Source organism: Falco peregrinus, chromosome 1 (assembly GCF_023634155.1).
Source record: "Falco peregrinus isolate bFalPer1 chromosome 1, bFalPer1.pri, whole genome shotgun sequence".
Lineage (NCBI taxonomy): Eukaryota > Metazoa > Chordata > Aves > Falconiformes > Falconidae > Falco > Falco peregrinus.
This window is the reverse complement of record NC_073721.1, coordinates 2,043,203-2,057,500: the sequence shown is the minus strand read 5'-3', so window position 1 is coordinate 2,057,500 and position 14,298 is coordinate 2,043,203. Positions and strand designations below refer to the sequence as shown.

At 43.8% G+C, this 14,298-nt stretch overlaps 1 protein-coding gene across 1 annotated transcript in view; it reads left to right on the top strand.

The window, feature by feature from the left end:
* Window positions 1-14,298, top strand: part of MGMT (O-6-methylguanine-DNA methyltransferase) — a 168,667-nt gene that overhangs the window by 118,568 nt on the left and 35,801 nt on the right. The gene's annotated exons all lie outside the window — the stretch shown is intronic.

Here is a 14,298-nt window from a genome sequence, read left to right as displayed (position 1 = left end):
TCTTACTAGCGTTGTACTAGTCCTGTTGGCTCGTGGTGGGGTCTGAAGCAGTCCTGGCATAGCAGGGTCCGGCCAAGAGCGGACGGTGCTGTAGTGTGTGCCCTTCTGGAAAGGCAGTCAGGGCTGGCTTGCTTTGCTCTGTGGGCTTCACTCCTTTTCCTCCTCTAAGGAGAGATAGATTAAAATATTTAGGCAGTGCAGGACACCAATACTGGAGTTAAAGCGTTAGGCTGAATTTTGATGTTCTAACTGCAGGTGCCTTGCTAGTTATGAAGGATGTCCCTGGTGGGAGTAGCCTATGCCATTTATATTCCACGGTCTAGGGGTGCTGGCGTCCCCTGGTTGATGTGGCAATCGCTAGGGGAAGAGAGGGCTTCCCAGGTTTGAGGTAGGACTCCTGAAGACAGGTGGATGTAGTTCTCAGTTAAATCCTCACCGTGCCTTTGCCAAGCCTGCCGTCCCCACCAGCCTCACTCCAGGAGCAGCGGTTGCATCTGTGATGCCAGGACAGGACGCGGTGCTTTCACCTTGACACAGGTCCGAGGTGATCAGTGCTACCTGATGGTTTGCCAGCAAACACGTATGTGGTCAGTGTTTTTTGGTGGCGTTGTTCATGACATGGGAACACGTGCTGGTATGCAGTAATGAGTATCAGTGCTCAGCATGCCCTAAATTTAGGGCTATCCTCAGTTTGGTGTGCTTGGCATCATCATTTTCACCACTCTGAAGTGTTAGTTCCCTCTGAAAGGAAACTGAAGTTGCACTCAGTGAGGCTGGTGCAGGCTGAAGACGGCTGCAGCAGCACAGACTCGAAAATTCGAGTTCAGAGCACATAAATCACGTGTCAGAGTAAACCTTCTTTAAATCTGGTTAAGAGAAACTTATCTTTGCTTCTTCCCACATACTTATTTAAATAAACTGCGTGTTATCATTCAGCCGGTTAGGTCTGCCTTTTTGAGGATACCTTTGTTATGTATATATTGTGCGTTGTATTAATATCGGTGTTGGCCAAACTAATTTTAAAAATGATCCAATGGCAATTCTAAGTGTTTCTCTGCCTGGTTGTCTCCAGAAGCAGGCACTGCTGCCCTGCGAGAGCTGCCGGCAAGCACAGGAGTCGCGTGGTAGGGATGCACAGCTCCCTTGACCCCGGTCCCGGCAGCACAGGGGGCTCGGGGCTGAGCCGCAGCCTGGTTTTCCAGCCTGGGGAGCACCTGGATGCTGCAGGGGGGAGGTAGAGGCTGGGAGTAGGAAGATGGAGCAAAGAGCTGAATTGTATAATCTTTTAACTTCAAGCTACAGTTTTCAAAGCCAGTGACATATTTCTGATGAATAAAAACTTTAATTGTTTTAAAGTTGTTTATTGCAGTGTTAGTAATCTGGAAAAGAGATTGGCGATAATAATGTTGGATTTGTTGGTGGTTTTTTTCTACTGTTAAGGGGCTGTATTGTTCTGTCCTTGCTAGAAAGCAAATTTTAAGACCTTGGATTCAGAATTAAATATGACCTCAATGTTTTAAAATACAATTACCATAACTATCCATTTAGTAGGGGGGGTTTTTTTGTTTATTTTTGACATATGGTCAATATTCTTATGCCAATTATTAAAGATGTTATTTTGTGCTATGCTCACTGTTTAACATATTGCAGCTGCCATAGTAAATGCAGGCTGATGATGACAGGGGATGTTGAGGAAGCATGTTACATGAACTGCTTCTTAGGTTAAATTACTATAGTGTCTGTACATAGGTAAAGACAGAAATCCACCCTACTTGATAAGAGAAATTTATATTATTTATATGGAACAGAACAAACCAATTTACAAGAAAGGCACTTAAGTGGGAAGCTTATTTATTAATGAGTGTAGGACACAAGCTAATGGGGTTGTAATGCAGATGCACCTAAAGCTCGGAGGACAGCAGTCTCCAAGGTCTGCTCACTACTTCAAAAGAGAGAGGAGAGAAAGCATACTTGAAAAATATTCCTGCACAATTCAAAACAGAGTTATGTAAAGTAGTTTTGTCTGTCTTACCTTAGAAGGATGGCCTGTGAGTGTCTCCATTGCTCCTGCCACAGGACGTCAGTGGGGTTTCAGATCAGGAATGTGCCGGTGCTGGGGCTGTAATTCACAGCTTCCACTAGAGCCCACCTTGTCCTCCTTGGGGGGGTTCAGATGCGATTGTAAGGCCATATCAGGTCCACATCCCAGGGCAGCGTCTCTGCATGGAGAACTCCTGAAGCTCCCAGATCCCAGCAGCGAGGCGTCCTGCTGGGATCCAGAGGTTTGTGGGAGAAGCGAGGAGCATGCTGAGGCCAAGGTGGTCCATGAAGGGGAGAATTTGTTTAAATTACAGTTCCTATATTCAGTATTTAACAAGCTTCTTTTGAGGCAGCAGTTTATAGACTCTTATTTCAGTTAATTATAACAGCAGTTTTTTGAAAGAGTATTTTTATTGGTTTTATTGATGTGCCCTACTGTTTTTCCAATCCTTTGATTGGGTTCTGCTTGGTTACCTGCGAGGAGAAAGGCTTGCCTCCCCTGTTCGGAAGATGCAGTAGGTGCTGGTGGCAGAGGCAGGTGATGGGCTGCTCAGGACCTGGACCGCTCCCAAAGGCTCCCACAGCCCTCGGGGGGCTTCCCATGGTGCCGGCAGAGCCACCTCAGGGACAGCTGTGGGTCTTTCTCTGGCATACATGCCCGTGCCATAGTGACAGTCCCGTGTGTGCAACGGGGGTACAATTACACAAAACCCCCAAAGAGGTGATCCGTGGTGTTTTTAGCGCGTCGCAAACAATAAACAAGAAGTGCTGACAAAATGAAGGGACAGTATTCCCTATTTTTTGTCCTTCCTGCTGTTGTAGGGTTGTGGCTTTGGTTTTGAGGCCAAATTGGTAAGAAGTAAAGCCAGTTCTTCGTCAGGTAGTGCCATTTTAGGAGAGATCCTGCCAGCCCTATAGAAAAGCTTTGGAGAGCTATATTTATTAACTATGCTGCTTTAATTGGCATGTATGAGCAGGTTCTTTTGAGCGCCCTGTTCTCAGCCTATATTGACATTAAACTTTGGATAATGAATGCCTGCCAGGAACCCACATCTGGACAAGCTTCATGATGTTTTCACCTGATGCCAGTGTTGGTTTCTGTGTTTTCTGAGTGTCCGTACCTGGTTCAAAAAAGTAAGTATTTCTTTGAACTGATGTTAGAAGCTTCACGGTAACATGGGGAGGGTCAAACTGGCCTCAAGGGCTTGTGTCAGGTGCCTTTCCTGCCATCCTTTCCCCCATACAGCTGCTTCGGTGTGCAGAAGGGCCTCATACATATGAGGGAAATATTTTCATAATTTTTTTCAAGCAGCAGATGGGCAGCACGTCTCCGGTCGTGGCAGGAGTGTGCATGTCAGGCCATACGCCAGTCCCTGCCCTGACGGGAGATGCTGCACATCAGGCATCAGGTGAGCCTATGGCTGGTCCTAACAGGACTTGCTCAGAGGGCACAGACTGCATTACACCCAGACCGGGAACTTGCTTTGAAAAATGTCCTGATGAGTTGAATTTTTAAGAGGTTCCTGATTTATCTGTATCTTAATTCATTTTAATAGGCTGGAGTTATCTGCAGGTGCTGTTGATTATAATTCTTGGTGCTCACTTTCATCTGGAATTCATGCACTAACGCACGTCAAGGTGGACATCCAAAGTCAGAGCCCAGTTCCAATAATTCAGCCTGAAGTTTTCCTCCTTTGGTTTCCCCATGCACCAGTAGAGATCAGAGACCCAGGTCGTGCAGTATAAGGGTTATAATGTGTATTTTAACTGCCTGAGGTTTGGGTGGTGGTTGTTTGGGGTTTTTGTTAAATCCATGCATAACTGACATTATATCTATCTTAGATATGTAGAAAAAATGTAAATTTTACTTCAGGTACCAGTTAGCAACTGGGTTATTGCTATGAGGCAAGCTTCTGGATAGATGTGGTGGGGGTTGTGTACGAGGTGATGCTGCGTGGCAGCTGCACAGGGCTGGGAGACAGTGGGGAGGGCTGTGGTGAGTACCCTAAAACGGAGGAGCTAAGTGGAGAAGCGAAGGAGTCTGGTGTGCAGTTTAAGGGTCCCCTGCAGCCAGCCCTAACATAGTTAATTGCCTGTGATAAAACCGACCTCGGAAGTCTGATGGGAGAATTCTTTTATATAAGAAAAAAAATGTTTTGTAACAGTTTCTTGTAAGTGCTAAAATTAACTGACTTTCTTTTAACCTAATTATAGCTAGAACTGATGATATCACCTATGCTTAATGTTGCCTCGCATCTTGGGTGAGAGTGTGCTACTGCCTGTAACTTGCCTGAATTTTTGCTCTTTGCTTTCAAGCATTTCATGTGAAGCATCTGCTTAACTGTTTCTGGTTGAGGGTCTTTGGGGCATGTGCTTGATCTCTGTCATTTTTAATCTAGAGCAGGGTGGTCCTTTCCTTTTGCTTTTTTAGACAAATCTTCCAGTCATTCTGCTGCCAAACCCACTGATTTGAAGCAGAAATACTTAGGAGGAGGCCACTCTGATACTAGGAATACTTGTGTTTTCCAAATCTGGCCTAGCAGATGGCCTTCGAAAATTTCGTTCCTCGAGGGGGAGGGGGTCTCTGGGGAAGCAGGTCTCTGGGCTCCGCGTGGGGCTGAGCACAAAGGCGATACAGCCTCGCAGTGCTGATGAGCACCAGAGCTAACTATACTTTTCTTGACCTGCCTGAATGATTTCTGCTAGCACAAACGAGGTTGTAAACGTGCCAGATGAGAGAAAGAGGAATTCCTGGAGAGAACAGGAATTAAGTCTGGAAAATAAGTGGCTGGGAGCCAGGAAGAAAGCAGTAAGTGAATCATGGGCCAGCACAGAGGTGGACCACGAAATCTACTGTAGAGCAGCAAGGCCAGGCAACGGGTAGTACTGAGATGCTCCCAGCAAGGTGAGTTAAGGAGGATGGGTGGTGGCCAGGGTAGGAAAAGGGAAGAAGATGGAAACTGGCCAACGTAAGGAGAGGGAAGGAGGTTGGCATGGGGTGGACAATGAAGCAGGGCTTGGGTCATTGGGGGACACAGCAGAAGACTGAGGGAGATGAAGAACCGTAACTTCTTAGGGGTTGTTCTTGCACCTTACTGTTGTTTTAACAGAGATCTTTGTCCATAATGAGTTAAGCTTCTCTGAAAACACAATAAATATGTTCAGGAAAAATAAGCCAAGACCACACACACACGTAGCATTGTTTTCTTTGAACGTGTTTCTTGTGTTCCTGGGAAAGTCCGCCGCTCACTGATTGCTGTGTTTCCTCCATGGTCTCACAGTACCATATCCCAGGGAAAGATCTTGTTTGAAATCTGTGTCTCTCTATATAGAATTCCAATCAAAACTTTAATGGTACAGGGCAGTGAGTAGCATTTAATGACCTTCAGTGCTATCACTTGAGTCTTTTGGGCATTGACATTGATTTTCCTTATCTTGGCATGTGAAGACAGGAGTCTTACTCCCTTCTTTAACGTGTTTGCTGGTATGCACTAGTAGCACAGAATAAGCAGGCAGCAGCTTTGCAGGCATCACGGCTGGCAGCTGCAATGGGCTGCGCGTACTGCTTTCTTGGGCAACCTCGGGTTTGTACCTGAATGTAACATCATTAACTACAAGAGTCAAAAAAGCAACTAGGCCATTTGGATAGCTATGTGTTTTACTCGAGAGGTGCATCTGTTTATTTGGAATTTGTGTTTGGTACACAAATTTTTGTGCAGATGCTTCTTTTTCAGGGTAAAAGAGAGGTACCATTTTATTGCAGAATTTCTGACCAGTCAGATCTGTAAGAATTTCATCCTCAATAACAGATACAGGCAGAATGGAGAAAATATTGCAAAGGTTGTGTGGCAAGGAGTAAGCCTTACTCAGTTCTGAGTTCTCCTGCTCTTGCGTAAATGCATCACTTTCTTCTTAACAGGTCTTAAAAGGAATTGCAGTGGGGTCACTCAACACCAGTTGAGTGTTATTTCTGTTTATTGCAGCTCTCATCCTTTTTTTAATCTCCTACTGCTTTCATACAGACACTTCATTTATAAGAAGCTAAATTAAACTATGTAAGGATGTGCTTCTCCATGAATTCTAAACCTAAAAAGCTGCTTTGTTCATTGATTCAGTTGTGGGGGAGAATGCAACACAGACATACGGCTATTTGAACTCTTTATTTGCCACACTTACAATATTAATAACACTGTTTCTAGAAGTTGTCACATCAAGTAAAAGATCTTCATTCCAGACTGTCTTTTGGGGCCAAATTGAGACTGGATGCATGCATTTAATAAATTGTAGTCTCAAGTAGTCATTTTTGTAAATAATTAGCTTCAGTGAAAGAATAAGTTAGCATATTGTATGCATCTAATGTTGCAAATGTACATACAGCAAACTTTCCTATTAATCAACAGTCAAGCACTGTAAGTTGGGTCTCATACATAATGAATTGTTCTTAAACCTCATGGGTTTCATTGATAGAAAAATAAGAGAAAACACAAGTGTAGTAAGCTTTTGAATAAAATTTAACGAGATTGCTCTGCATCCTGTAATCATTTTGGAATCATTAGAGACCAGATAATTCATCTGCAGTTTTGGGGTGGCTTTAGCCTTCATCTATCAAAGAAAGACTATTTAAATGACATTTAGGTGTTGATAAAATGCATTTTTATTTAATTTCACAATGAGTTATAAAAACGCCAGCTAACTCTACATTTATTATGTAAAGAATAATGCTGCATGACTGAGTCTCATTTTAATGTTAATTTTTGTGTTCTAATCATTACTGATTTTTTTCATTTGAAAAGGAACATGCCAGCTATTTCTCTAAGAGAAAAATGATTTGGTAAGACAAGCACAGATCTATGTAAGTAGAAGAAAAAACCAGGCAACCTTCACTTTTTCAGACAGTGCAGCTGTCTGTAGAAGCTCAACTTCTGGTGCATGCACGAATGTTATGTGGAGAGTAGTCATTTGCAGATAAAATAAAAAAATGCCATTTAAAACAAAAAAATTACAAAACATTGTAAATTATAATTGCCCCTCATACCTATTTCATGGCAAGGGAGTTACCATTCAGATCCCAGAGAATCAGCAGTGAATTCCCTTGCAAATGTAAAAATTTACTCTTATTTAGGAGGTCTTCACAATTAACTATACTAATGACCCTAAGCCCTGGAGATGCTCGATCTAGCTGATGTGCTCCAGCTGATCGGTGCCTGGGGAGTAGTTTAGCCATGGGTGCTCACTGCCAGGAGACATTCCAAAGCAACGGCAGCTTTGGTTGGTGCAGGAGCCTGGCTGAGAGGCAGTTTGCCGAGTAGCAGGCACTGGGAGGCAGGGCCCGTGCTCATGTGCACGGGCTTCTCCGGTCCTTGGGCTGCAGCGAGGCATCTCGTGGGGAAAATGACACAAGGACCGTTTTTTCTCACTGGCCTCAAGTCACTCAGAGACCCTCTGCCTCCTGTCTGATGCTCTGAGGACTGGTTTGTTCCTTGGGTGACTCACAGAGGGATTATGGCTACATACTAAACTCTCCCCGATGGCCATGACAAAATTCTGCTGTAATTGGGCAGTATTCCCAAAAATGTTTTCCTCTCCACCCATGGGTAGATTCTTTCTGTAAGATCCTTTTCCATAAGCCTGATGTCAAACACCACCACCACCTTTTTTTTTTTTTTTTTTTTTTTTGCCTGTTTGTTTTTTTTTTTTTTAACCCAGGCATGAGGGTAAAAGCCGTTCAGAAGTCCACCCACATTCCCCCTCTTGTTTGACATTAAGTGGGTCTGCAGTCTCCAAGAGAGCCATGTCTAAATTGCTGTCAGATCGCATCAGGCGTGCTGGCCGCCAAGCAGGGCTGCCGGGTCATGTCAGAGCCCATTCGTTATAGCTGGATTCTGCCGCAGCGATGGGCCTCTGGTCTTTCTCCCTTAACAAGAGGATTAGCATGACAGCCACACGGAGCTCTGTGCAGACAGTCACCCAACACTTGCCTAGGTTGGGCTTCAATTACCCGTTGGGGCGGCCGCTGAGGTTGGGTCTCCCTGGTGTGGTACAACCTCAGGTCCAGGAGACCCCGTCTCTCTGATGGGCTCCCTGGTTTGGGGAGGGTTTCCGTGATCTTCCCCCAGCTCCCTGCTTTTTTGGTGTGTTTTGTATTGTTTGGGGGGAATTTTGAGAAAAGAAAAAGAAAAAAAGGACTTTTTAGTACAAGGGGGGTTTTCTTGGCTGTTTTATTTCTGTTACCTGCTCCTCCATTAACGCATTCCTATAAGGGCTGTTTTTTCGTCCTTACTGGACATAGGGTAATTTTGATAATTTTTGGACCTGTTTAAGGTGCAGACTTCTAAGAAATCAAATGGCTAAAGAACCGTCAAAATACAGAGGAAAAAAACATGGATGTGTCCCGCAGACACTAATTCTTCCTACTTACCCCAGCCTGGAGGTGCTCTTCAAACTGGAACGCTGAGCACTGTGCTCCCCTATAAATGTGCTTGCAGATTTCCAGGGAGAAACTGCAATGTTTCCTATTACAGGTTTAATTAAAATTTAGTATCTGTGTCTGCCAAGTTATTCTGTCTCTTTTTCCTGCTTGTAAATTGTGAGGCCGTAGGTGCTGGGGAGCGTCAGGAGCAGCGTGGGGAAGTCAAGGCTTCCTTTTGGAGACAGGTCTTTGCCTTCTGCTCTTTCTTGCCTGCCCCTGCCTCTGCCCATTGCAACTTCTGCAGACGCTGGGGTTGCTGCTTGGCTTTCATCCTCTGGACTCTTCCTGTCTTTCTCTGTCTGCCCATGTTAGGCTCGGTGACATGGACATCTGACGGTGGTTTTGATGACGGCAGGCTAAGAGAAGGGTTTGGTGAGATTTTGTGCCATTTGCATTGCAAAGAGCACAGCTGATGATTGCTTTCACAGCATTCTGGTCATACCAAGACCCAAAAGCCTCTTAATTAGGACCACTTTATTTATATCTTAATATACTATTGGTTGTTAATGAACAAAAGTGCATGTGTTTTTTATTCAGGGAACACAGTGGGAAAGATTATGGACACCCTTAAAAGACATAGAATGGAATGTGGTTGAGTGTACAAATATGTTTATCTTCTATATGCCTAAAGATAGTATATTGCAAACCCAGTGATCTGCAGTGCCACGTGTACCATGGTGTCAACATGCAGTTCAGTTGGTAACAGCCTGGCAAAGACCCTAATTTTCCATGAGAAGAAATTGGGAATTTATATGTAAGAGCATACATTCTGTATCTTTGTTTCTATTTATTTTTTCTTTTATGTCTTTATCCCTGCTGCTACCTGAGTGGAATTGTTGTTGTTAATGTAATAATGAATTGTCTGAGTCTGCCCGCTTGTTCCAGTGACCCTCAGCTGGCTGCAGTCTAGGAGGAGTTGCAGTCATCTTTTTTCACGCCAGTTGGGGAGCTTTTTTGGTTTATAACTTAACCAAATTGAGATAAAGGGGTCTCTTCTTCATTAGCTCAGCACCTGAAGCAGTTTAGAAACCTCTTCCCAGGCAAACCGCTGGTGGGTGAAGTAGTTATCTGGGGAGAAAACTTTCAGGCGTGTGTGGCTACAGGCTGTGGAAGGGAGCATTGGATGTTGTGTTCAACCAGTCAATTATATTTAATATATACAAATATTTTATAAATATATAAATATGCTTTGGAAGCCAATAAAACATTCTCATAACATTTACCCTAAGGAAGCTGCCAGCTCTTAGCTTTAACCGAAGGAAGCTGCCAGCAGAGCTGTTGTGATATATTCTCTTTACTTGAAATCATGCAACTCAAGGTCCATCTTGTAGTGTTTCCATTCAGGTTTATTAAGGACTGACTGAGGCAAAAAGTAGAAGTAAAATAAATAAGTAGAGGCATACCCGTTTAGAACACAGCTACCCACTGAGGCTTCTCACAGCATTTCTCTGGTTTTCATTATGGTTAAGCTATTTAGGATGACACTGAAGCCAATCTGCTGCTTACATGTTTATTTTGGAAGCACGTTAGAAACTTTCGGCTCTTGGCAAGTGGTTTGGAAGGAGCCTGTTAAACTGAAACAGGTGGTGTTTCTACTTTTCTCCCCCTCTGCTAAAACCATCTTTTCCGTCATTTCATCCCATGCAAACACAAGAAGTCACAGAAGAAACACGGCTGGGATGGAACCTCGGGAAGACACCTCTCAGCTGCGTGGACGCCAGAGCCAGCTGGCTTCCTTAGCTTGTTCAGTCTTAAACAAGAGCTGTAATGGAAATAAATACGTAGGATTGCAGTAGGAACAATATGGAATAGCTGTCGTATGGGTAAGCTGGAGCAGCAGGTCTGCTCTTGGGCTGTGGTGGATTCCTGTGCTGGGACTGACCTTACATCTCTCTTGGACTTCACCACCACCGAGAGATGAACGCGCAAGCTGGAGACCTGCAGCAGCAGCAGTTGTTCCCCAGCCTGAAACAGAGTCTCCTTCTGAGAGACATCCAACTTAGAAACACACACAAAAAAAAAACAAAACAAAAAAAAAAAAAACCACACAAACAAACCTAGGTCTGTATTTTTAGATGTCTGCTTTTTATAGCTTAAAACAAGCATTTTTTTTCTGTTTGAGGAGTGTGTAGTTTTAATTAAGCATCACATTCTAAAGCTGTGTAGATGAGTCAACCACCTGGAGCTGAATATCCCTTGAACATCACCATAAAGTTAAGCCAGACGTCTAACTTACTGCACACGTTAGAGGCTGGCACATTGATGTGAACAAAAAAGTTTCCATTAAAAAAACCACAAAACAATACAACCATAAAATGCAACAGTTGACCAAGTGAAAATATAAAAACCTCCACTTTTAATTTTTTGAAATGCCAGGCAGCACCCAACACAATTCACTGATGAAAACAAGTGCAGTGACAGTCTCCAGTGAAAGTGCAAGTGATTTAAACAAGATTGCTGCATTTTAAATAAATGCTTCTCATTATTTTATCCACACTGGGAAATAAAAAAGAAAAAAAAAAAAAAAAGGTTTTGGTGCTTTTTAAGGAAGGATAATTGAATTCTCCAGGGTGAAAGTGAAGCAGTCTGATTTCTTACACCTTCTGGTTAGTTTCTTGCATTTTTAGATGAATATGTTTTCTTTTCCTGTATAAAAGTAAAAATTGCATCTTGTTGAATCACAGGTTTCAGACGAATGGCTGTCACTGTGCATGCTGCTGGCTCTGCTTTCTCCTGTCCATCTTGATATTAGAGATGCTCAAAGATCAATGCATGGAGTAGCCTGTTCAGAAACTTTCCAAGAAGTCTAACACTGAGCAGAGGAATTTCACGTGAGGGGAGAGATTTCTTGTGACGTAAATCATCTGCTCTCCTTTTCTTCTTGCGGCTGTTTTGAGACAACTTTTCCCTTGCTTTTTGAAATGGGCATACGGTTTAGTTGGACGAAAGCGTGGCTTTGAAGCCTGAGAAAATCCTTTAAAAGGCTGGTGTTTTAAGCTGAATTTTTCATGACGAGGTAGTTTGTAGAAGGAGTGCTGCTATGCAACTTTGGAAAGAGTAAGGGGAGGAGGGCCAGTAGAAGACACCCATGCATAAGTTATGTTCATCCTTTTTCTTTATTAATGCTGTCAAATTCCCAGGAATAGTTGTTAGCATTTCTAGCCAAGCACAATTAATGTGAAGACTTTTTGGTTGTTTAACTTTCTGCTGATTTGAAGCTCTCAGCATGTATGTTGGCAGTAAACTTTGTATCCTACAGGAAAAGAAGTCAGTGTATTCTTAGAAAGCAATTCATTTTTTTCTTGCAAATCTTTTGCTTTCTTGACCAAGGTGGAGGTGGCAGGTACTGGGAAAGTGTCTGGTGCTGACGTTCTGGGAGAATGTTCTCATCAAAAACATCTAGAGATGTTCAGCAGTGAGAAGGCACTGTTCTCGAAAGCAGTAATTACAAAAAATGAAACATTAAGACTTATATCCAAACATTCCTGCCAGGGAAGACCTGGTGGAAGTGAGCAATGTGTGTGTGATGGCAAGGAGGAACATAGCCATGCATTGGGATGGCCCAGCCTTGCTACAGTGCACAGCAGGTTCCTGCAGCCCTCCCAGCTACACCTACAGGCAAAGCAGCTGCTGTAATTTGTGTCATTTTAAAAAGATTGATGGACCTTTATTCTGTATGTTAAATATGGAGCTAGTCGCCTGGTGGTTGCCTTGAGGCTTCAGGCAAAGCCCTGAGCAGCCCACGCGCCAGCCTCAGCAGCACTGCGCCTCGCCGGCTCTGCCGTGCTGCTCCCACCTGTTTTGGGGCAGAACGATGGTGCTTTGGTGCCTTCCTGGAGCAGGAGGAAATTGCAGTGTCTCTTTGGCAGCATCAGGCTGGGGCGGTTGGAAGCAGAGCTGGGAGCCCAGCTGCTGGGGACTGCTCTCTTGCAGGGCGGTGAGGAGACGAAGTCTTTCGGTTTTATGATGATATTACAGTCCAAATCATTTCCAGACTCCCAAGAATGTGAAACAAGATGATGTGAAAAACATAAGGTTCCTGTAGTTTTGAGTGCTTTCTATGCTCTTCCGGATAAATGGAGCAGAAAAGTCTCCCAACTTCTCTTTGAGCTTTCAGAGGCATTATTACATTCTGTAGTTATTATATTGTCGTAGCTCTAACAATCCACAGTAAAACTGAGCCATATTCTGCTGAGTGTTGTACATGTGCAGAATAACGGATTATCTGTGGTGTCGAGAGCTTGGTTTGACATCCGTGTTGTAGCTGTTGGTGCAAAAAAGTTTATGCATGACTTCTCGTACTTTTGTTTTTAGTGAAGATATTACTAAATAGCAAAATAACATAAATTAGATATTAGTTTTATAAAGCAGTTCGATAGTACTTCACACACACACAAATCAAAATCATTAATTTGGTAAATAAATGGAAAGAGAGGAATAAAATTTCACTTAATTTCTAGTGAATTGGATCGAAAGGTGATTCTTCACTTTTGTTTCGCCTCTGCTCCAAGCCATCAGCTTGCATTCTGGAGTGTGCGGCTGGAGTATTTTAACGGTCTCCGTCTGTGTCCCTCCTCTTCTCTGCCACTTTCTAATCAGTAATTATGTGGTCTTCAGTGGTTAACAATTAATCAGAAAGTGAACTGGGGCTGGGGGAGATGGCAGGGCCGTCTGATCATGCACCAGGTGAGTGAGCGTAACCCCGGCCCAGCCCCTGCTTGCACACGGTTTACCCCGTCCAGCGGCAGAGCTGGGGCTGCCTACACCAACAGCCCGTCCTGTGTTTGGCTCCACGAGCTGTTGTGCATCACGCGTGTGAAGACCTTTGGTCTCTCTGCGAAGGTGCCTCGTGGCAAAAGCAGGTCTGTCGTCTTTTATGCCATTACTGGTACATCACACATTTCATTTTCTTAGGCTTTCTGCTGGGAGGCAACTAACCAAACGTTTTCGCTCACTTGCCACATGTCAAGCGTAAGGGCAAATACAGGTCGGAGTGCTTTTTCGCCATACCTGGTTGGCAGAATTGCTCTGGTTTACTTTCTTCCATTGTCTCAGGTTCACCTGTATTTTTGATATTTCTACAATTATCTCTCCTTTCTCCTGCTTTGTGACACATCCAGCCTTTCACCAGAAAACTATGCTGTGGTGGTTTAGCAGCATCCCATTGAGAAACTTCTTGTTCTGGAGTCTGGCTGTATTTCCAGCCGGAGGGAAAAAAGAAAAAAAAAAAAAAAAGAAATTAAGCTGTAAGAATCAGTAAACGGTAGGATAACTCACCAGTGGTGCTTAAGATTCTGGAAAGAAGACGACTGCTGGCAGGGCTTACTGTTTTGGCAGTCACCCTCCGTGTTGTCACCTTATTGGTCTTCTCATCGTTTCTCTTGGGTGCGTTGCTAATGGGCTCTGTTTGTTTATTGGTACACTGAAACCGGTCTCTGCAGTTTTGAGAGACACCAACCACACTGCAGCCTTGTAAAGCACCAAGAGAGCTCCACCACCCCTTCACCAGCGCTGCTTTGCCTCACTGAAAGCATACAGGATGGGAAACACGGCTGGGTATTTGTAAATCCAGTGTTCATGTTTTCATTGCTTTCATATACACGTTGCTCTTCCAGAGGAAAAGGAGAATAAAGTAGCAAGGGAAGAAGTACATTTTTGTTTACAGGTGCTTTCTGTTTGCTTGCTTTTGCTCTTCAGTATCCTGCAAGCACGAGCTGCCATTGAAAATCAAATGAATTCTCAATTGCTTCCTTCCAATTCAATAAGTAGAGAAAAGCAGAAACCGGCCA